At 43.1% G+C, this 23,229-nt stretch overlaps 1 pseudogene across 1 annotated transcript in view; it reads left to right on the top strand.

Annotated features, from left to right (window-relative positions):
* LOC311289119 (scavenger receptor cysteine-rich type 1 protein M130-like) overlaps positions 1–23,229 on the top strand; it is a 50,429-nt pseudogene that overhangs the window by 3,160 nt on the left and 24,040 nt on the right. The window contains exons 3-12 of the transcript in view: positions 1,589–1,656; positions 1,999–2,316; positions 2,899–3,225; positions 3,359–3,718; positions 3,866–4,144; positions 4,221–4,538; positions 4,703–4,999; positions 6,223–6,265; positions 6,382–6,720; positions 6,817–7,017. The product of the transcript in view is annotated as a scavenger receptor cysteine-rich type 1 protein M130-like (transcript). The remainder of the gene's footprint in view (positions 1–1,588; positions 1,657–1,998; positions 2,317–2,898; positions 3,226–3,358; positions 3,719–3,865; positions 4,145–4,220; positions 4,539–4,702; positions 5,000–6,222; positions 6,266–6,381; positions 6,721–6,816; positions 7,018–23,229) is intronic.

Here is a 23,229-nt window from a genome sequence, read left to right as displayed (position 1 = left end):
GAGCTTGATCAGTAAACATTGTGTATACCCTCATCTTCATCTTGTGCCTTCAACTACCACCCCACTGTTACAATATCAGTAACCTATGATTATTTTATTGTCATACAACAGTTCTCCAATAATAAAGAGAACTTAAAACTTGTTACATTACATTTTTAAATGTTTTGGATATACCCTGGTAAAATATTTTTCTTTTCTTTTCAAGTTAGTGTTATAAAATAACTCAATCATTATTACATTATAATTGATATATTATATATAGCTTTGCTTTCATGTTGTTGCTTATTAACTTCATCTGTGTGCTTTTTCTTTCAATTTGCCATATTCGTTGTAATTCATTTGCTATATTATTTGTAATTCAAAGTGATATTATGGGACTGTTTTTCAGAGGCTTGTGAGAAATGATCATTCTGCTCATTGGCAAAAAAATGATGCTGCAACAGGACTGTGACTGAACCTCTTACCAGTTCAGAACATCACTATTAAACAGAACAACCCAGTATTTAACAATTCACTGCAGCTTCAACTTAAATTAAACTAATATGTAGATGAATATGTCATGTGGAAAATTGATAAAAATGTTGAAGGCCAGGGAGTGTTGTAACACATTTTTGTTTTATCTTCTATTTTTTTAAAGACATTTGATCAGCTAAGGACAAAAAGAAAAGAAAAGAAAAGAAAAGAAAAGAAGGAAACCCCTATTTTTCCTCATTCAATATGACTATGCAATAATAATAATAAAGAAATATCACTCACTGCAGAGTACAGACAAGGAGTAAAATAAAGCTTACATGAAATTAGCTATATATATATATATATAAAGATATAAAGATTTGTAGCTGTAAAAAGAGCAATTATCAATTTCTGAACAAATTATTTCCACAAGGTCAAGACTCTTGTCGCTTCTCTTTACAATAAGTGTGTTGCTGCCATCTGCTGGATGTATTACTCATTGCAGTATTAAACACATCTACATCCTCAAATGCTTGATATGAACCTTTGAACCTTTGGATCAGAAACCAATGTTTATTTACAAATATTGACTGAATAAGCCTGTGTTTGTTGTACACAGAACAGCCCAATTCATTTTATATATTTTTTAACTTGCTGTTTATTGTGCTCTTTGTTAGAACTTGATACCAGTGTATTAAACTTAATATTATGCACATTTGTCACTCCCAAAAAAGAACTTCTTATAATTTTTTATATTTAAAGCAAAGATCAAGTATTTTTGTGTGTGAAATAAAGTGTCAGTAAGTGAGCAGTCAGTCATCAGTCTTGTATGTTGTGTGTGTGGATACAGGCTTTAATGCTGAATATAACCTGCAGTGATTCTCTATCAATCTCTAGTGAGACTTTATCACCATCCTGACTTATGAAAGATATGATTCTATCTTCAGTGAAGTGTGTTTTTTATGGTGGAGGAGGAGTCCCGTTCATCAGCGCAGATGTTCTCTTGATATATATGGTGTAAATCAGAAAAGCCTCCTCTGATTTGTCAGTGATTGTGTTTGATGATTTCCTCTGTTGTGTCTAATAAGGTAACAGTGAGTGTCATTGGCAGCTGTGAGAGTCTCTCTCTCTTTAGGGGACTGACAGGAGCCAGTTTCTTCAGTGTGTTTGAGGGAGCAGAGGAGAAACAGAGTCAAACAAACAGTGTGACGAGCAGAAGAAGATGGAGGGATTTCTGACACTCGTTTTACTCTCCTCTATAGTCACTATAACCACATCTGGTAAGTACAAAATTGAGAGTAATGAAGTGAAATTATGTTTAAATGAGCAGTTGATATATATACCAATAGAAACTGAATAGAGGCCTGTGTAATATCTAGAAATAGATCTTATGACACTATTATTTATCTAATACTAATACATTTTAATAATTAATTTTTACAGGCAACCAATTTAATTTGCCATAACAATTTTCTCATATTTTGAATATATCCTCAACTTTGCAATGTTCTACTGCTACTAGCTAAATCTCTCTTTCATGTACAGATTTTGAGACTGTGAGGTTAGTTGGTGGTAACAGTCGCTGTGCTGGAAGAGTGGAGGTTCATCATGGAGGTCAGTGGGGAACAGTGTGTCATTACAGCTGGGATATGACTGATGCTGCAGTGGTGTGTAGAGAGATAGGATGTGGAGAGGCTCTAGAGGCTGTGTATAATGCTTACTTTGGACAAGGATCAGGTCAAATCTGGATGGATAATGTGGGCTGTAGTGGATCAGAGTCAACACTGAAGAACTGTAGATCAGACGGATGGGGTGTTGCTGATTACTGTGGTCATGATGAAGATGCTGGAGTCATTTGCTCAGGTGAGCGGCTCCATACATCACTGTTAATACATCACTGATCATGGTTCAACATGCACCAATACTTTTATCCTAAGTATTTGTTAACAACATGTATTCATTACTTCATTGAGCTCACTGTTTCTGCCTTAAATTAATACATTGTTTAAATGAATACATTATTAGCTGACTCTGTGATTTGTATTTCTGAAATACATAACTTGGACACAGTCACTCATCTCTGATAACAGATCACTCTACATTGTAATGTGAACTCATGCATTTTCTGTAAAGCTGCTCTGAAACGAAATGTTGTGAAAAGCGTTATACAAAAAATGTTGAATGTTCATCCACAAATATTAAAACAACTTGGTGTAATTTGTATTCAGAGGTTTTCATAAGCAATTTGTTGAATAATTAACATGTGTTATTGTCTAAACAATTAATTAATTTTCATCCATTCTAAAAATATTTAATTAAGTAAAGGACAGTGACTTGCAGTTGCTTTATGTCTGTATAAAAATGACAGTGCCAGATGTCTCTTCAGGACATAACACATCCAATTAAAGTGTTCTTCTGTGCTGTGCACTCTCTAAATATAATCAGAAACCGTAAACTATGGACGGTTTACAAGACTTGTTGATGGACCTCACCTGTGCTCTGGGAGACTAGAGGTCCTTCATGGGAACACCTGGCACACAGTGTGTGACGCTGCCTTTGACCAGCAGGATGCAGAGGTTGTGTGTAGAGAGCTGGACTGTGGGGCTCCTGTACAGGTGCTGGGAGAAGATGCTTTTGGCAAAGGAGACGCTCAGATGTGGACACAAGAGATTCAGTGCAGAGGAAATGAATCACACATTCGACGCTGTCAATCATCAACCTCACATAATATAAACTGCACCCATAAACACAACGTGGGATTGATATGTTCTGGTAAAATATCAATGTTCAGCCTCTCTACTGTAGTAGATTATTATATCTAATTATTAAATACTAAATCTAATTATTTGATCAGTTTCTTCTTGGTTTGATCAATTTCAGTATAAGATCTCTGTTCTTTGTCCAGGTTACACTGACCTCAGACTGGTCAATGGTCCTGACGTCTGTTCTGGTCGAGTTGAACATCAATATCTCAATAAATGGGGCTCAGTGTGTGATGCATGCTGGGATATGAGAGCTGCCAGTGTCCTCTGTAGACAGCTGAATTGTGGGATTGCTGTGTCTGTTGTGGGATCAGACTGGTTTGGAGAGGGAAGTGCTGAAATCTGGGCTGATGTGTTTGATTGTGACGGGAATGAAACAAAACTCTCAGAATGTTCCGTCTCTTCATGGAGTCGAGCTGAATGTTCTCATGGACGAGATGTTGGAGTCATTTGCTCTGGTGAGGGGGTTTTATTGGAAAAAAATATTTTTAAATTGACCAAAAGTAATTGAAATAGCTCAACAGAACAAATGTTTCAAGTGGTTTCCCAAATTTAACTGAAAATGCAACTTTTCATTAATTTGTTTATTGGATAATAATTTTAATTTAATTTTAAATAATTTTGATTGCAACTGTATATAAATCTTGGAGAGAGACAGTGTGAGGAGGAGCTGGAAGTTTCCATCCATCAGGTCTGGAGGAGAGTTCTGCTGGACTCCTGGAGTCTCACTGAATCCTCTGTGGTCTGCAGACAGCTGGGCTGTGGCTCTGTGCTGAACTTCTCCGGCTCCTCTTCATCCAGTCCTGAACACAGTCATGAGTGTGTGACGGGCTTCCAGTGTTCTGGGAGTGAATCTCATCTGGGGAACTGCAGCTCTCCACAAACTCTCAACTGCAGCTCCACACAACAGCTGTCAATCACCTGCCTTGGTGAGAACAACAACATCTGGGCAGATTCTTCAGTTGTTCGTGATCAATAATGTGTTTTTCTCTCTCTGAATATCAGGTCGCGGGTCCATCAGGCTGGTGGGTTCTGGGGGAGACTGTGCAGGGAGGCTGGAGGTTTTTCACAGCGGCTCATGGGGGACAGTGTGTGATGACTCCTGGGATATTAAAGATGCCCATGTGGTGTGCAGACAGCTGCAGTGTGGAGTGGCCCTCCGTAACCAGCAGGTACCAGCCTGGTTTGGTCCTGGTTCTGGACCCATATGGCTGGATGAGGTGGAGTGTGAGGGGAATGAGACGTCCCTGTGGAACTGCTCTTCTCCAGGCTGGGGGAAACATGACTATCAACACAAGGAGGATGTAGGAGTCGTGTGCTCAGGTAAACGGTACACTTGTGTGAAAATGTGTTATTCAGTAACATTTAAAATCAAAAATGTTTTTTCCATATATTTCAATCACTCATATATATGTACCATTCAGTGGTAGAAATGTATTGGGGTTGGATGAAAGTTAAAGTTGATTCTCATCCTTTTGCATGTATAGAGTTTAAAGAGATCAGGTTAACTGAGGGCTGTGAAGGGAATGTGGAGGTTTTCTACAATGGATCCTGGGGTAATGTGTGTTACAACAAGATGGACAGAGACACAGCGAGTCTGATCTGTCAAGAGCTGAACTGTGGAAGATCTGGCAGTGAACCCAGTTATTCAGAGGGACTGAAGTCTCATAATTGGCTGGATTATTTAAAATGTCGACGTCATGATTCCACTCTATGGCAGTGTCCATCTTCACCCTGGGGACAGAATGACTGTGATAATGAAGTGGTCAAGATCACCTGCTCAGGTAAGATGATATTTAACTGATTTAATATGGTCTGAAGTGGTCATGTTTATTTAAATACAGTATGATTATTTTATGTCTCAGAGATAAACAATTTTTCTCCAAAATATTCTTAAATACCCTAAATTTAATATAGTATAAAATCTTTTAAAGGGGTCATATAATGCCATTTTTGTACAAGCTAATATGATTCTTTAGGGTCTAAATTAGAAGTTTGTAATATACTTTAATTAAAAATTCTCATTAGTATTGTAAGAAAACACTCATTTTACCTGGTCAAAAACAGCTCTGTTTTCCGCACGCCGTTTAAGTGCATGTGTCTTTAACTGAGATAATGAGCTTTGCTCACCCCGCCCCTCTGTTTTGTGCGTACACCATTTGTAACACAACAATAACCATAATGCGTTGTTCATTATAAACGTGGGATTATGAATTATATTGAGAACGTCGTACATAGAAAACATGCCGTAATGTACCCTGAGTGTAAACGGCCGCATTCATCGTGAAGCGTGCAGCAAGCGATTTGCAAAGATTAATATAAAGATTAATATAAAGGTTAATAAAACGTTACACTCACTTCTTCTTCTGGAGGTGCAGCAGGAACACGAATAGTTGGTACCAATCCTTTTTTCAGGAGCAGCTTCTTAGCAAAACCAGCTTTATACTGACCCTCGCTTGAAAAGCAGTCTGGTGTGTGCAATGATTCGCGCAAACATGAAAGCATTGACATTGATCGTGGTGAATATTCCCTTCGAAAACAAACTCCGCCACTGCGTCTTCAGCGGTTCGGATTTAGGAATATCAAAATGACTGCTGTGTTCCTTATTGCACCCAAGAACAGAACACCACAATCGCTTAGACGCCATTCTGCTCATAGACAGTGCTCCAGCAGCGTATCAACAACGACCGCGCAGACTATGATTGACAGCTCGCTCACGAGCGAGGGCGGGTCTGTGTTGAAACGCTGCTATCAATCAACAATCGTGGGAGGGGCGTCGATTTTGTGATGTCACAAAATCGAACGGCTTGATTTGAGAGAAGGGAAAACATATAAGAAGATTACAAAAAAACACTGGATGGATTTTTATCATTACATGATGGTTGTGTACAGGCACTGCCAACACACATTTCAGTACAATCAACTTGTAAAAGTGCATGTACCATTATATGACCCCTTTAATGTTTTCATTTTATATTATTATCATAATTTAATGTTTTTATCTCAGAGGAGGAGAATCAATCTCCTCAGAGTCGTCTGACTTGTTCATCTTAAATTTTTTCAACACTAAATAATTTTTATTCCACATTAAAAATGACACATTTAAAGGTCTCTAACAATCAGTTTCAGTGTGTTTTGTTGTGAATGGTGTCCTGAAGCTGGTCAGTAATGTTGCTGTGTGTGATTTAGATCGTGTTCCTCTCAGACTGAGTGGAGGTTTGGGCCGTGTGCTCTGGGAGGCTGGAGGTGTATCATAACGCTGTGTGGGGTTCAGTCTGTGCTGATCTGTGGGACATCAGCGATGCTCAGGTGGTCTGCAGGCAGCTGGGTTGTGGAGCAGCACTGAGGGCTGATGGGAATTCAGTCTTTGGTGCTGGTGAAGGTGTTGTGTGGCTGAACAGAGTCGAGTGCAGAGGGAATGAGATTCACCTGTGGGACTGTCCTCTCTCCCTGAAGAACCACACTGACTGCTCCCACAAAGAGCACGCTGGACTCACCTGTGCAAGTCAGAGCAAAACACTGAACAGTAGTAGTCATTTTCACGTCATTTTAGTGCTAATAATTTGCATGAATTTGAATGTGTTTGTGTCTGTTTTGCCAGATTTGTCAGTGTCCACTACTCCTGCCACAACAACATCAGCTTCTCCTCCAGTTTCTCAGACAGTGCGCTCAACATCAGTCACTCCTCCACAAACTCCTCCAGTGTCTCTCTCTGTGCTTGTGGTTGTACTGGGAGTTTTGCTCTTACTGCTCTTAGTGCCACTGCTTATACTGATTCAGCAGAACAGAGTGATGAGGAGAGGTAGGAGAGATCCAGAGACTGTCATATTGTGTGTTATTCATTGTGTGATCAGTCATGTGTTGTGAACTGACAGCAGGTTTGTCTGTCTACACTCTCAGCTCTCTCTGACTGGTACACAGGACTACACAGGGCTCCAAGTGAGGTAGTTTATGAGGAAATTTATCACAGACACAATCAATTCACTCATACAGGTGAGGCATCATCAGAGATTGTTCAAAACTTTAACTGCTGCATTCTGATAAAAGGGTCCCAAAGTGTTCACTTCTCCTCTTGCATTGTAACTGTTGCCCCTTGTGCACATTGTACCCATGAGCAGTCACGTATAAACCACACCTGGGTCTAATAAGTAAGACCCAGGTGTGCGTCACGTCACGCCGCTTCGCGTCGGGTGGTTCTTCGATGATAAAAAAGATGACACCCCCCCCCCCAAAATGAAATAAATAAATAAATAAAAGCATTTATAGTATTTTATTGCTCTCACTAACACAGAGCTTTATGACCCAAAGGATTTGAGGATTCAGTCTGTTTCTGTTCTGCTCTGCTCTCCTTTAACAGGAGGGAGTCTCATCTCTGAAGAACTGAATTCTGAAATGTATAGTGAAATTCACAAATTTCATTACCAGATGATTAAAATAATAAAGACGACCTCTCTGCCTGCATTTTATTTCTGCTAATATCCTTATTTTTCTATATTAATATTTTGTTCTGATGTTGAAGAGAGAGGGAATGCAAACACATCCGGATACTATGAGGAAATCATCGTTCATGTACCAAAACCAGTTTGTGAGACAGGTGCTGGTTCACTTCTGTACTGTAGTTGTAGTTCTCTGTTATTCTACAGTCTACATAATATTAATATATACATTCAAGTTTGTTTTGAGCTTGATGGCATTGATTTCATATTAAATTTGTAGATGACACACCAGAGGGCTATGATGATGTCATCACCAGTGGACAGACATAATGGTCCTGTGCTGCGTTCCAGTCCAAAACTGTCATGCCCTTCACTCGCAAACTTCCCTCCGTCTCGTTCACTCGGATGTACGTCATTGCGAGTGCCCACTACTGGCGGAAACTGCAATGGGCTGAACTGGAACGTCCTAAGCCCTTGATCACTTGGAATCAGCTGTGGAGTTGATTTATTATTTAAAAAAAATTTTCCTTTAAGAATTTGTTTAATGCAGCATCCAAATGTTTATGTGTGTTTGGGTTGTTTTAAACAAAAAATATATATAATTAATATATCATAGAGTTGTCTGTTGTGGTGGTGATTAGATGAGATATGTGGTGACGTCACAATCGTACTGCATTGTGGGACATATAGGTGCCTGAAGTGTACATTTGAAGCAGACTCGCTCCCTCGGTCAAAATCGAGGGAACGAGGGTCTGTCCATATAAACTTCCCTCGTCCACTTCACGAAGTGGAACGCACTTCAAAATGGCGGCAGGGATTCCCCCAAGGGGAAGTGCTTAGGGAAGTTTGCAAGTGCGTGTCTAAAAGTGGACTGGAACGCAGCACTGGAAAAGGTGTTTTTTCCCTAACACCTAAACTTAACAACTACCTTACTAACTATTAAATAAGGAGTATATAAATATATAAAGCAGTATATATATAATTTTAAAAAAATTTCCAACCATATTATGTTATATTTAAGAGCTTGTGTGTGTGTGTGTGTGTTTAGTGGACACACCAGAGGATTATGATGATGTCATCATTAATGGACAGTGCTCTCAATGTGTAATAGGTGAGTCACACAACTTAATTTTTGATCTACATTAATCTACAAGATATAGTGAACATGCGTTTTGTGTGTGTGTGTGTGTGTGTGTGTGTGTGTATAGAGGGAGATCAGGGTGAGTATGATGATGTGTGGAGTATCACTGAAGATTTGAGAAACTTGTTAGGTAAGCTTTATGTCTTATGATTCCTACACTTTTCACAAGATTCACAGTTTACCAATTGACCACTTCATCAGTTTAAAACTGAATTGAAACTGAATTTTACATCTTATCACACACACACACACACACTATATACTGTATATATATTGTTGGGAACTTTTATTCCTTCATCGAAGCAAAAACCAGGAGACTTGAGATGGATCTTATAAGCAGAAGAGATTTATTCTGCAGAGTCTGTAGTTCAAGTCTGTAATTCATCATCATCAAGTCTAACTCATAATACAATATTAATTGTAATTATACTTTTCAAAGAGGGGAGGGATTACATAGAGGTGGAGACTCTGAATAAAGTAAATGAGAGATACAGCCCCAGACTCCAGCGTGTTACCAGTCTCAATCCAATCAACATAACCATTCAAACGCATATGTGCTAATCCAATCAGCCTAACGATTCAACGTCTGGACTGTGGCTCTGGCTCCAAGAGCCATTAAAGACAATAGGTTAGCGTCTCCGTGATCTGACTCATTTAACTTAAAAAAGGAAAAACAGGTCTGGCAGGAATATCTTGCTGTAAACTCAATAATCACTTTCTCAGTTTATATACTATTGTAGTGGAAACCTAAATTAAACATTTAATAAATTTGTAATACAACAATATTCTGTCAAAAGTTTGAACACACCTCATTATTTAATACATATTTTTGAATAAATTAAAGACACAATTATAAAATAATTTGAATAGTAATGATTTTAAAAATAAACTCTTTAAAAATGAACTGTTGCTCTTTCTTTAATGCAGACTATGATGATGTGGGGGAGGAGTCAAACGATGACAGAGAAGCTGTTTGACTCGATGGCCACACCCACTGCCAATGTTCATTACAGCTTCTGGAATAAAAAATAAAAAAAGTTTTTATTATAAAATACCTAAAATATTTGGCAACTTTTTGAAACAGTACTTTTAGAGCTGTGGTTGTGAAGTTGTACATTAACTCCAATAGAAAACAACTGTCCTAATAAGAACTTAATTGCATTACATTGTAGGATGAAATAAGTACATATCTCCCCCAGAAAAGATGACAAAATATTACAAATTGTGTGTATTGAATATTTAAGCTAACAGCATTTTTGAAGAGAAAAAAATCTCTCATTATTTGAGAGATCATATGCTCTTCTACTCCTGATTCCTGAGTTGTTCTGAATATATAAAGAATGTTAATTAAAGCCAAGAATAAACAGACTCTTTTAAGAATATCTGATTCATTATCTTGATTATTCTGTTGTTTGTCTTTGTTGTGATTCTTTTAAATATGGTTGACTTAATTTAATCTCTATTGTGATTTTCTTGTTATCAAAACTGTTTCCTCTTAACTCAAAAAAATAAAAAATCAAATCAAAACGTATGCAGTCTAAAGTATTACACTGATAAAATATAACTTGAAACAATTCATGCTGGTTTGTATTTAAACATGTAAGTTAAGTAGTATGAAGCTGCAGACTCAGAGCCTGCTGCAGCTACAGTCCCGCACCCAGAGTCCCGCATTCTCAGACCCCTCGATTTTCGAGACAGCGCCTCCTATCAAATTCAATTTTATTTAGCGAATCATACTCATTCGATTTCTTTTTTAATCAAACTACTTTATAGCTCATCAATACACCAACATATGAATAGTCCATTTAATATTTGTAAAGATAGTTTGTAACAAAATTTGAGCCGTTAATGTATGTTTTTTTCGTTTTTTTCGCTTTTTTCCCCCGAAAATATTTTGATAGCTAACGTTACCCTTTAACCTTGGACTTTTTGTAGACAAGCATGTTGTAAAAATTTGATTAAAATTAGTTGACATTAAAGTAGACCAATTAAATACATTGTGTTAATATCAAAGAATGTCATCATTAATTATTTAATCAGATTTACCTTTTGACCTTTTTTTTTTAACTATAAATGGAATTAATTAATGCCGGAGTAATTATTTTACTTTATATAGGCTAATTTATGTAGACTATTTAAATTAGTTCTTATAAAACGTCAGTATTAAAATTACTTTCAATCATCTGCATTCATCTTTTATTTTAGTGACGTTGAGGAATTTGACAGAGCGATTGCAAAAATAATGAAAAAAGAAGGAACATTCGCCTACCAGAAAATAATTATTTTACCTTAGGCTATGCATTTAAATTACATTTTACATTTATTCATTAGCAGACGCTTTCAAAATTGTAATTTTCTTTCAATTACACCCATGCTCAAAAAATAGGGAACGCAAATATTTATTTGGATAACTTTAAATAAAACGAGACCGTAATATTGCATCCTATTCTTCTCTTACGAGAGTTCTCTCGTACTGCGTCTTAGCTAAGACGCTGCGGGAAAAGTCTCTTTTCACGAATATTGAAGCAAAAAATTATCCTTAATTTTATAATATTGTAAAACGCATTTGCAGCAGTATACAGCCACAGGCAAGACGGCTCGCTTGCTCATTGGCTGCTCTACGGCAAATGCATAAGCCTATCGAGCGCAGGCTGATGCAACATCAGACCAATGAGGCCACTTCCCGCCGACACGGGCGTGGCCTAGCCCTATAAAGGTAGCTCGAAAAGGCTGACTCATTTTTCATCTCTTCAGCGAAGCTCACGCATCGTTGGATCTCGATAAGAAGCAAGCATCGTTTGAGTGTAAGCACCTCAGCGGGACGAGCCATCCTGAAGCTGCTGGCCTTCGCCGCCTTCCACTGCCGTACCTGCTGCGCTTTCCGGCGCTCATATCCTTTCCAACTGTTCTTTGTGTGTGTGTGTGTGTGTGTGTGTGTGTGTGTGTGTTTGCCCCGCGACACACACTCATAAAAGAGCTTGCGTCTTTTTAAAGATGCCCTCCTGCGGCTCGTGCCGAGCCCCACTCAGCGAGGGAGACCGTCATGTGATCTGTGTCTCCTGTCTGGGTGAAGACCATGCAGCGCTCGCGCTCGCGCTCGCTGACGGCGGCTGCCCTCACTGCGAGCTGATGCCTATGGTGACTCTGAGGACTCGCCTGGCGGTATTCTCCGAGCCTGCACTCCCCGCCGCGTTGCCGCGCCGTAAAAAGCGCCGCTCTCAGCGGATCCCGGAACCCTCTACAACCCGACCGAGCTCGCCGGTGCGCCCGCCTGCTTCACCGGCCTCGCCTGAATCACTTCCTGATGCTCAGCGCCCGCTGTCTGCCGCCGCTTCATCAGAGGAAGTCGATTTCAGAGCCGCGTCGGGGGACGAGGACACGTGCTCTCTGTTAGCTTCGGGCAGCGGTGATTGGACGAGCTCCGAGGATCTCGCACTTCCTGCCCGTAAGCCTAACAGACGAGCTAGCATCGAGAAGGAGCTGATGCGAGTGCTCACGCTGGCCGCGACGAGTCTCGGCCTCGAGTGGTCTGCACCAGTACCTCCCTCTCGGACCCGGCTGGATGGTAGCTTTCTTCCGGGTGAGCGTACTTCTCCTGAGTCTAAGCCCGCCCCCTTTCTTCCTGAGCTTCATGAAGAGGTGGCAAAGGCTTGGAACGCTCCCTTCTCAGCACGAACACGTTCGTCTGTTTCACCAGCATTCTCCGCTCTGGATGATGCTAAAAACAGAGGCTACCAGTCACTTCCGCCGGTGGAACAGGCGATAGCGACGCACCTTTGCCCGCCCTCTGCTGGACGGCGGACGAAACCAGTGTTGCCATCCAAAGCCTGCCGCATGACGTCATCGCTGCTCGCGCGAATCTTCTCCGCTGCTGGGCAGGCTGCGTCTGCATTACACACCATGGCCACGCTGCAGATTTTCCAGGATGATCTCCTCCGTAAACTGGACGAGATGGGACCTGATGCAATCTGCCTCGCGGATTTAAGGAGCGCTTCGGATCTCACCCTTCGCGCTACTAAGTCTGCCGCTCAGGCTATGGGGCGAGTTATGGCTTCCGCCACTGTGGCTGAGAGACATCTCTGGCTGACGTTTTCAGACATGGCCGAGTCTGAACGCACCGCGTTCCTCGACGCCCCGCTGAATCCCGCTGGCCTCTTTGGATCCTCTGTCAACGAGTTTATAGAGAGATTCGCCGAGGACCAGAAAGCGTCGCAAGCCTTTAAGCACTTCCTGCCGAAGCGCTCCAGTTCTGCAGCGAGTCGTGCTAAACCGACCCAGCGGAGCTCTCAGCCACAGCCCCCTCCTCCCGCTGCGTCATCACGACAGCAACGCAGCTCGAGACCCCGCTCTCGCTCTACCAGCCGTCGCCCCGCGCCGCGTGGACCACGGCAGAGGATTGTGGTGAAACCGGAAGCTCCGAAGACATCCTAGCACGCCTAGGAAAGCGCCGGTGTACGAGTCCCGCTGCGGCCGGGCTCCCACCCAAGCGCGCCGCTGTTTCAGTCCCAGGAATTGCGACTGTCTCAGCGTCCTATGCAACTACATAGTAAACGTGCCCACTCCTCAGTGCCCACAAACACTATGTCACACACGTCATGCGGTTTCTGTAAAAACGAAACCCGTGCACGTTCGTTCTGCTCAGACAGACAACGCGCCAAAAGCAGTAAATGTGCACGCTTCCAGCCCACACTTATTCACAGACGGTACGAGTCCCACGGGATTCGCTCAGCCCTCCCTCACTCGGCTAAGCGCCGTAGCGGGGTCGAGGACGAGCGTTCTGCCCGCTGTGATCAGCGCGCCCCCCGCCTCGAATGTCACAGACATAACGCCTATGTTACAGCACACCGAAGCGCTCTCGTTGCCCAGTCAACAGAGTGTGCTTCGCATCCAACCCTTAGCCATTCATGCAGATGCATGGGCAGCGCTTCCAGGGGTTTCGGGATGGGTGCTAGGCATTATAAAGAGAGGCTACTCGCTACAGTTTTATCGACGCCCTCCACGCTTTACGGCGCGTGTCGAAACTACGGTGAATTCGGAAGTAGCACACCTACTTCGAGCCGAAATTTTAAAACTGATGAGCAAAGGGGCTGTAGAGCCTGTATCTCAAGCTCAAAGCGAACGGGGGCTGTACAGCAGATACTTTCTGGTGCCCAAGAAAGACGGGGGCTTCAGACCCATACTGGATCTGAGACAGCTGAACAAAGCATTAGTGAAACGCAGTTTCAGAATGCTTACGACCAGGAAAATCCTTGTGCATATTCGCAGAGGAGACTGGTTCATGTCAATAGATCTGAAGGACGCGTATTTTCAAATACAGATAGCGTCACGTCACAGGCAATACTTGAGATTCGCCTTCGAGGGCCAGACATACCAGTATACAGTCCTGCCATTCGGCCTGTCCCTGGCACCTCGCACATTTACGAAGTGCATGGACGCAGCGCTCGCTCCTCTCAGACTCAGAGGCATGCGAGTGCTGAACTATTTGGACGACTGGCTGATTCTGGCTCAATCACGATCAGAGCTCGTGGAACACAGGACCATGTTACTCGATCACCTCGAGAAACTTGGTCTCAGAGTCAAGTGGACGAAGAGTTCACTGAACCCCAGTCAAACGATTTCGTTTTTGGGTATAGTTCTGGACTCACAGTCTATGACGGCGCGGCTGTCGTCACAGCGCGCGCTCGGCATTCAGCGCACAGCGAGATCTCTCCGCTGCGGCGCGTCCTTCCCGCTCAAGGCGTTTCAGAAGATGCTAGGTCTCATGGCCTCAGCATCACCAGTTCTTCAGCTGGGCCTGCTCCGCATGCGCCCCTTGCAGTTCTGGCTGAAAGCGCGGGTACCGCGCAGAGCGTGGACTTCCGTCGGCTGCGCCTCAAGGTCAACCAGAGCTGTGTTACAGCTCTAGAACCTTGGACAGCAAACGGCTGGTACCAATCAGGTGCAAGCCTGGGGACTTCCTCGAGAGTGAGAGTGGTGTCGACGGATGCCTCCACCTCGGGATGGGGAGCGCTGCTCGAGGGCAGACCGCTATGTGGCCTGTGGTCAGAACGAGAAAAGCTCCGACATATCAACTGTCTGGAAATGCTGGCAGTGGAAAACGCGCTGATGCGTTTTCGTCCCCATATCAAGGACCATCACGTCTTGGTCCGTTCGGACAACATGTCTGTGGTGTCCTACATAAATCGCCAGGGCGGTCTCAGATCCCGAGATCTGTACAGGTTGGCGGAACACCTCCTGGTGTGGGCTCAGCACAACTTGCGCTCGCTGAAAGCAGCTCATGTGCCTGGGCTACAGAATCTGGGTCCAGACAGACTGTCCAGGAACAACATTCCCGCGGGCGAATGGTCTCTACACCCACAAACAGTCCAGCTGCTGTGGGAGAGATTTGGCAGAGCGGAAGTGGACCTCTTCGCGTCCAGCGAAAACGCTCACTGCCCCGCGTTCTTTTCCAAGAACGAAAGCGCGCTGTCCCAGAGGTGGCCGCGCTGCCCGCTCTATGCTTTTCCCCCCGTCTCCCTCCTTCCACAGGTGATAGAATGGGTGAGGGAAACGAAATGCTCAGTGCTGCTTGTAGCACCACTCTGGAGGAACCAACCTTGGCTTCCAGAGCTGATGCAGTTAGCAGACACTGCCCCATGGCCGGTGCCATTGAGGAGGGACCTCCTCTCGCAGGCCAGGGGCTCGAATTTGGCACCCTCAACCGGAGTTGTGGTCCCTCCACGTGTGGGCTCTCAACGGTTACCCGCTGATCTTTCAGTAGGAGTGCTAAATACTATCACTCAGGCTAGAGCACCGTCGACTCGACGGCTCTATGCCTCAAAGTGGTCGGTATTCTCCAGCTGGTGTATAGCTCGGGGATGTTCACCCCTCGACTGTGAGGTGACGGAGGTTCTCTCCTTCCTTCAAGAGCTGTTGGATAAGGGCAGAGCCCCCTCCACGCTCAAAGTATATGTGGCGGCTATCGCAGCGTTCGCTGAAACAACGCTCGGTCAGTCGATAGGAAGGAATGATTTGGTCATCCGCTTCCTCAGGGGAGCTAGGAGACTGAACCCTCCCAGACCCCCATCGGTCCCTGTATGGGACCTCTCTACGGTTCTGGAGGCCATGAAAGGTTCCCCTTTCGGGCCCATCCAGACGATTAGCCTCAGACATCTGTCATTTAAGACAGTGTTCTTGCTGGCTCTTGCTTCAGTGAAGCGCATTGGTGACCTGCACGCGCTCTCTGTGAGCCCGTCGTGTTTGGAGTTTGGGCCTAGTGACTCGAGAGTCATACTCAAACCTAGGCACGGTTATGTGCCAAAATCCCTCAACACACCGTTTCGGGCTCAGGTTATTTCCCTGTCTGCCCTACAGTTAGAAGAGGAAGGAGACTTGAGCTCTCTTTGCCCTGTCAGGGCTTTAAGAGCCTATGTGTCTCGCTCTGCTGTCTTCAGACAGACTGAGCAACTGTTTGTCTCGTTCAGTGGACGTTCCAAGGGAATGGCTGTTTCGAAACAAAGCCTATCCAGGTGGATAGTTGACGCCATAGCGTTAGCTTACACTTCCAGGGGTCTTCAGTGCCCACTGGGTGTCAGAGCTAGGGCTGGGACGGTTACCGCATTACCGCAATACCGCGGTCACGTGATGCCTACCGCGGGTCTGAGCTCGTCACCGTCATCACCGCAAAAAAAAAAAAAAAAAAAAAAAAAAATTTTTAAACACTGGCCTTCACATGTGTTCACGTTGTGTCTAATGACATGGATTCATTGATTCTAATGACATGGATTGTGTCTAATAACATTGTGTCAGGGTTTTCTAAACAAAACTTATCAAAAGATGGAACAAATCCGACCTTTCGCAAGTTCGCAAGTTGTTTCATGACACATAATAACATTCCATTCGTAGGCTATTGACTATAATCCCTTATTTACACTCTGTGGCGTGTTACGGCTGCGACGCGGCTACCGGAGCTGATCGCGCCCACTCTAGTCAATGCTTGTGTTTACAACAGCCATGACGCGGCGCGTTTCAGAAGCGTCCCTCAGCGCCGCTTCGATAAAGATAGGCGCCTAGTCTATTTTCGACGGACGCCGCGTCCAAGCCGCACCGTAAATAAATAAAAAAAGCAGGACCTCAGCTTTTAATTGCACGTGCTTATTTAACAGAATTCTCTCACGTGAAGACCGCATTTGTCAACCCTCGCGGAGTCGCGGCAAGTGCACACTCACAGCACCAGAGAGTAATCTTGACGGCACTTGCAAGAAAATGGATATTAGGCTACATAATCAAATTCACAAATATTACACCATTTAAACATTATTAAAAATACATAGGCTACTGAGTTACTAAAACAATATTTGTCAAAGAATACACTTGTATGTTCACAGTTTGAACGTTCTTGTTTCCATTTGTTTAATTTCAAGATCTGAGGTGAATTATCCATTATTGCTTTTACAGCTACAAAGCTGGAGCACTAAACAGTATTCAAAGTCACATTGCATGCTTTTAACATTAAATAAAGCACATAAACACTACCTGAGATTATCATTGACACACTTTGTTTGTTGTTCCAGCCGCAACGTCGCAGAAAAAAAAAAACTGGGGTAGGGTGCGGAGGGGGGTTGAGTTTTAAAGCGGTTTACCGCAATACCGCGGGAATTTCTTGCTTTTCAACCGCGGTAAGAAAAAATCCATACCGTCCCAGCCCTAGTCAGAGCGCACTCCACGAGAGGCATTGCCTCGTCGTGGGCCTGGTCTAGTGGGATATCCTTACAGGATATATGTATGGCGGCAGGTTGGGCCTCGCCGTCTACATTTATCAGGTTTTATAACCTTGAGGTTCCCGCCTTACAGGCTAAGCTGTTGTCGGTGTAACTGAATCAGTAGTCTGACTTGAACACTGAGAATGCAAGCGCAGTGCGTTGCTAACTATCTTACGGGCAGTATTACGTAAGACCCATATTCCCACATTAGTCAGGGTTTGCCTTGTCTAAGTGATGTCATAATATTGCGTCTGCGGACGCTGCTATATATCGGGACGGAGAGTTCCTCCTCCTGTTCTAGGACTCTCTGTGAGTCCCTTTGGTGATTGTGCACTGTAAATCCTGGGCTTCGCCTCCAGGTTTATGGTTGTTAATCCCTGCACGCACGGCGTCTTACATTGGGTTCCCGCAGCGTCTTAGCTAAGACGCAGTACGAGAGAACTCTCGTAAGAGAACGTACTCGGTTACTAACGTAACCTCGGTTCTCTCTAGTAGAGGGAACAAGTACTGCGTTCCTTGCCGTGCGTATGATTCACTCTGGTTCGCTTCTTCGATGAAATAAATCAAGTGAGTCAGCCTTTTCGAGCTACCTTTATAGGGCTAGGCCACACCCGTGTCGGCGGGAAGTGGCCTCATTGGTCTGATGTTGCATCAGCCTGCGCTCGATAGGCTTATGCATTTGCCGTAGAGCAGCCAATGAGCAAGCGAGCCGTCTTGCCTGTGGCTGTATACTGCTGCAAATGCGTTTTACAATATTATAAAATTAAGGATAATTTTTTGCTTCAATATTCGTGAAAAGAGACTTTTCCCGCAGCGTCTTAGCTAAGACGCAGTACTCGTTCCCTCTACTAGAGAGAACCGAGGTTACGTTAGTAACCGAGTACGTTTTCAATGGCATTTGGATAAGGGTGTTATACGATCTTTCGGACAGCAGGAGGCGCAGTCTCGAAAAACGAGGGGTCTAAGAATGCGGGACTCTGGGTGCGGGACTGTAGACTCCGAGGCTCGCGGGGACAGCCGCATATAGCCGTGACGGGTCGCGGGACAGCCCCATATAGCCGTGACAGAAAGCGGGACAGGCGAGTATAGCCGTGACGGGTCGCGGGACAGGCGAGTATAGCCGTGACGGGTCGTGGGACAGGCGAGTATAGCCGTGACAGGTTGAGTGACGGGTCACGGGACAGGGGCTACCAAGGTCATTTTATCGGTCTAAATCAAAGCATAATCTCAAAATTTTACTGAGAGTGGAAGTTCTCCCCTTATTAGACATTCTCTGGAGATAGGCAGCCTATAAATTTGCAGTTGTGAGTTTTTTTTCTCAAAAGACTTGAATTAAACCTCTCAATTAGATTAGTTTAGATTAATTTTATAGATTCCTTTTATTTTGCGTTAATGACCTTTTTGATTGTTTTGTTTACCTGTAACTGTTATACTTTTAAAAATTGAGGGGCAGACCTCTCAGGCTTCATTCAAAATATGAGTTCCAATAATATGTGGGTTTCAAATTTTACTGTTTTAGATGATCTGTTTCAAACAGTCTTCAAATTATAATGTTATAAAATTATTTAAAATGAATAACGTCGTTATTTTTTATTGATGCACAAAGCTATTAAAGGTGCCTTGTGTCAAAAAAAATAAATTCATACTCCACGTTCCATACCAGATGGGGGCAGTAAACCTCCAGAAAGTGAGTTGGTCTACTCTAGTCTAGAGTATGAATATGACATCTTCAAGCTACTCCCCTTCACCTTTACCAGTGAATATGTTCATATTCGTTTTGTTCATATTACATTTTTATTGTTAGTTTGAATTACATTAATTTGACAGACAGCATTCGCTGATGTTGACCAAGCTAGCGCCAACGTAACTTACAGAGCTGCCAACTCTCACGCATTAACCGTGAGACACACGCAATGGACTAGGTGCACGTAGCCGCCATTTTGGAATTCGGATTACCGAGTGTACGCGTAGACACTTCCGGTTTCGCATTACGCCTGGTGCGGGGAGCCGGAGAAAGCCAAAAATTATATTTTATAGTTGTTTATAGAATCAATTATCACTTAAAATATTACTAAGATCCATATTACTATCACAGGAGCCAATGGCAATTAAATGCACGGATGCATAGTCAGATTAATGAATGAAATACAAGTGATCACGAACAGAAGACTGTATTTGACTCATGATGCATACACATACGCAATGACAATTATGCCTACTGTAAATATAGAGTTACAACTACGATTAGAGTTGTTTGCATAAAATGCACCGTGAACATTCACACGTTTGCCCTGTGATAGGCTACAATTCGCTCCGTGCACGGCGACCGTTGTTCGAACTTGAGTGTGTGGGCCAGTACTTCCAGTAAAAACTTACGGTGATCTGACAGCGAGAGCGGGAGACAACATCGACCGAGTTCCATTACCACAGAGATATTTTTTTTTCACAATGAGTATTGAAGAGAGGTGACTTGCCTTTCAGACGGTGACAGCAGCACTTCATCGCTGTGTGCCGTACCATTTCGTCACGTTACAGCAGAGAAGTCAGCGTTCATGCATTCCCCGTTGACGCTGCGGTACAGGCTGAGTGGATGCAGAAGATCCGGAGGGATGACTTCAACCCGACCAAATTTTTAAATGCAAATAATTTTCAGTGTATCACCTGTGCGTTCCTATGCTTTCTATTACTGCATTTATTTTGTGCAAGTGAGATGAGTAAAGTTTATCTGTTTATATGAGTATATGAGTAAAGTTTATCTGTTTCATAAATAATAATAATAATCTGTCTGGTATTTATAATCAACACATGTACTACGAGTAAAATATACACAAACTTACCTATATTAAATTGTTTGTGGTACTTACAGTAAAAAATGTAAATGTAAAATATGTGATGATAATATTGATCGAGCAATTGATGTAAGTAAAAATGCATTATGGATATAAATTGTAGCCTATCACAGGGCAACGGTGTGAATGTTCACGGTGCATTTTATGCAACCAACTCTAATCGTAGTTGTAACTATATTTACAGAAGGCATAATTGTCATTGCGTATGCCTATATGAGTTAAATACAATCTTCTGTTCGTGAACAGTTGTATTTCATTCATTAATCTGACTTTTTTAATTGCCATTGGCTCGTGTGATAGTAATATGGATCTGAGTAGTATTTTAAATGATAATTGATTCTATAAACAACTATAAAAGATCATTTTCGTCTTTCTCCGGTTCCTCGCACCGGGCGTAATGCGAAACCGGAAGTGTCTACGCGTACACTCGGTGATCCGAATTCCAAAATGGCGGCCACGTGCACCTATGGTGCGTTCAAGTCCTCCTGGGAAGTTCGTACGTACGAGGTGGGAAGTCGTGCTTATAACGGCATGTGCGTTCAAGTCACTTTCGTCGGAGCAAGATGGCGGAGTACTTTCTCTTAATTAATTACACAAAAATACAGTAAGGTTTTTAAACTCTTGTTCTAGAAAATGAAGAACAAAGAAATGTGCATCAGGTGTACTTTGTATTTTTATGTTTTTAATTAATTTATGAAGCCACTGCCAGCTCATCGTTACATGTTGCATTGTTATATTATAATACAATCATATTCTGTGTTGGCGATTAGCTAACTGTGCTGTAAATAGAAAAGCCTGACAATGTCACAGCTAAATACCTTTACGTATTGTGTATTCCGCCATGTTAATCACTGACACGCCCCCAACTCGTAAAGATCGGAGCTTAGAGAAAATCCCGAGCTCCCCACTGGTATTTACGACATTGTGGTGGCGTTCAAGTGCGTTCAACTCGTAAATACGATCTATACGAGATGACTTGAACGCACCACTAGTCCATTGACCGTTCGCAAAACCCCGCTCTCGAACGCTCCTCGTCCAATCCTAGCTCAGCAACGGTAACTAAGGAGAAGGACCTCCGTCAAACATTGCGATATCCAGCACATGGTGAAACGAAGCGCCTATGGCACCTGCAAGTCTGACACTAGGTACCCCAAAAGTTTAGAGGGAGGGGTCGTTTTTTTCGCCTTTCCAAAACCCAAGACCCTAGCGGAAAGATGCCGACAATGGATTAAGCAGTGTGGGAGACCTCACTCACAGCTAAATGCCTCGAAGATTAATAAGCATACATTTGTCAGCGTATATAATATATAAGCGTCAGTCACGCCCGTTTCACATATACTCCGTAGTCCGTTTACAGTGCGTTTGAAGTGCGTATTTTTTTCCCGCACCCATGTTAACAGGTAAAGCTTTCACACTGCACGCCAGGGGGGCAGCGTTTCATATTTTATTGAAGGTTCCCCGGGCGCCGCCATTGGCTATCAGACCATCACCTGCTGTTAGCATCCCATTGACTCCCATTCATTTTGGCGTCACTTTGACAGCGAATAACTTTACATCTGAGGCGTTTAAAGACTCCATTTGTCCATTATTTATTTCTAAAGAAACACGAAAATGTATAAAAGGCTCAATTACCTTGTATCTTACGTTATGGCCCCGTAGAATAGGGATCTCCCAGTCACGTGACCCCTAGCCGCGTGTCAGCCATTTTGACGGAATACTTCAGCGGACCTACATACATGAGAATGCGGATTATCACATGTTTTATGGCTGCGAATTGATTAAAATAATATAATAGTATATAATGGTCATTGTATTAATTATCTTGAACCTGCTGAAATGTTCCTATAAATATATTTTCTTTACAACTGTGCAATCTGAATAATAAATAGGCTAAATATCCAGTAAGTTAAGCTGCAGCAGTCCTATGCTCGTCTTCCCATATCAACGGCTCTGGAGTAGGCTATAGATAAAAGCCCGCCCGCACTTGCAATTGATTGGTTGGGTCCTTACATGCGCTTCGTGAGGCACACTAGCACACACACGCAAGGTCTCTCGCTCCCTCTCTCTACACGTTCTTCCCCCGGTAGACGTCCACAGCTAGATCAATGAGAAGCCCTATTACAACGACCATCATTTGAAGTGTCACACAGTTCTGAAATTATCGTACATTATAGGATTTTTTCCATTATTGATCGTACATCGTACAGAGGTCAAAATTATCGTACAAATACGATAATTATCGTACATCTGGCAACACTGAAGTCCTCCGCCTGAGAGGAAAAAAATCACGCGTTCTAATCTACGTCAGAGCGTCCCCGAATCTTTCTACGGCGTCGGTGGCAGGGCGGCGAGAGCGAATTTTGCCGCTCTCGCCGGCGGCGGTGTGAACGTACAGTAAGTAATCCATGTGTCTTCTTTGAAACACAACATTAGTCTGTTAATCATGCCTCCTGGTAGGTTTGATTTAAAGCTACACTGTGTGATTTTTACCCCCATCTAGCGGTGAAATTGTATATGACTACCCAGTGAATATTAGTTTCTGTTCCTCTCAATTCCGAGGGCGTTTTAACTCCTACGGTGGCCGTATTATTCCAAGATTAACATGGCTTCCAGTTATCACTTCGTCCATGACAATAATAAACAATACGTCTAAAATGAATAAAACTACAGGACAGATGTCAGGAGGTAAACGTCACCCTTGGAATCGGCTATCCCAGCATAATCAGATTAGGCTAACGTTACAATGTGTACAAAGTAAAAGCAATTAAAAATAACTAAAATTTACAGTGTCCTTTTTTAATATAGCTTAAAAAATTGCGCCTTTAAAACTATTCATCACCTGTGATC

This window comes from Rutilus rutilus (assembly GCF_951802725.1).
Source record: "Rutilus rutilus genome assembly, chromosome: 4".
Lineage (NCBI taxonomy): Eukaryota > Metazoa > Chordata > Actinopteri > Cypriniformes > Leuciscidae > Rutilus > Rutilus rutilus.
Note: the sequence above shows the minus strand (reverse complement) of the source record. Positions and strands in the feature narration are given on the sequence as shown.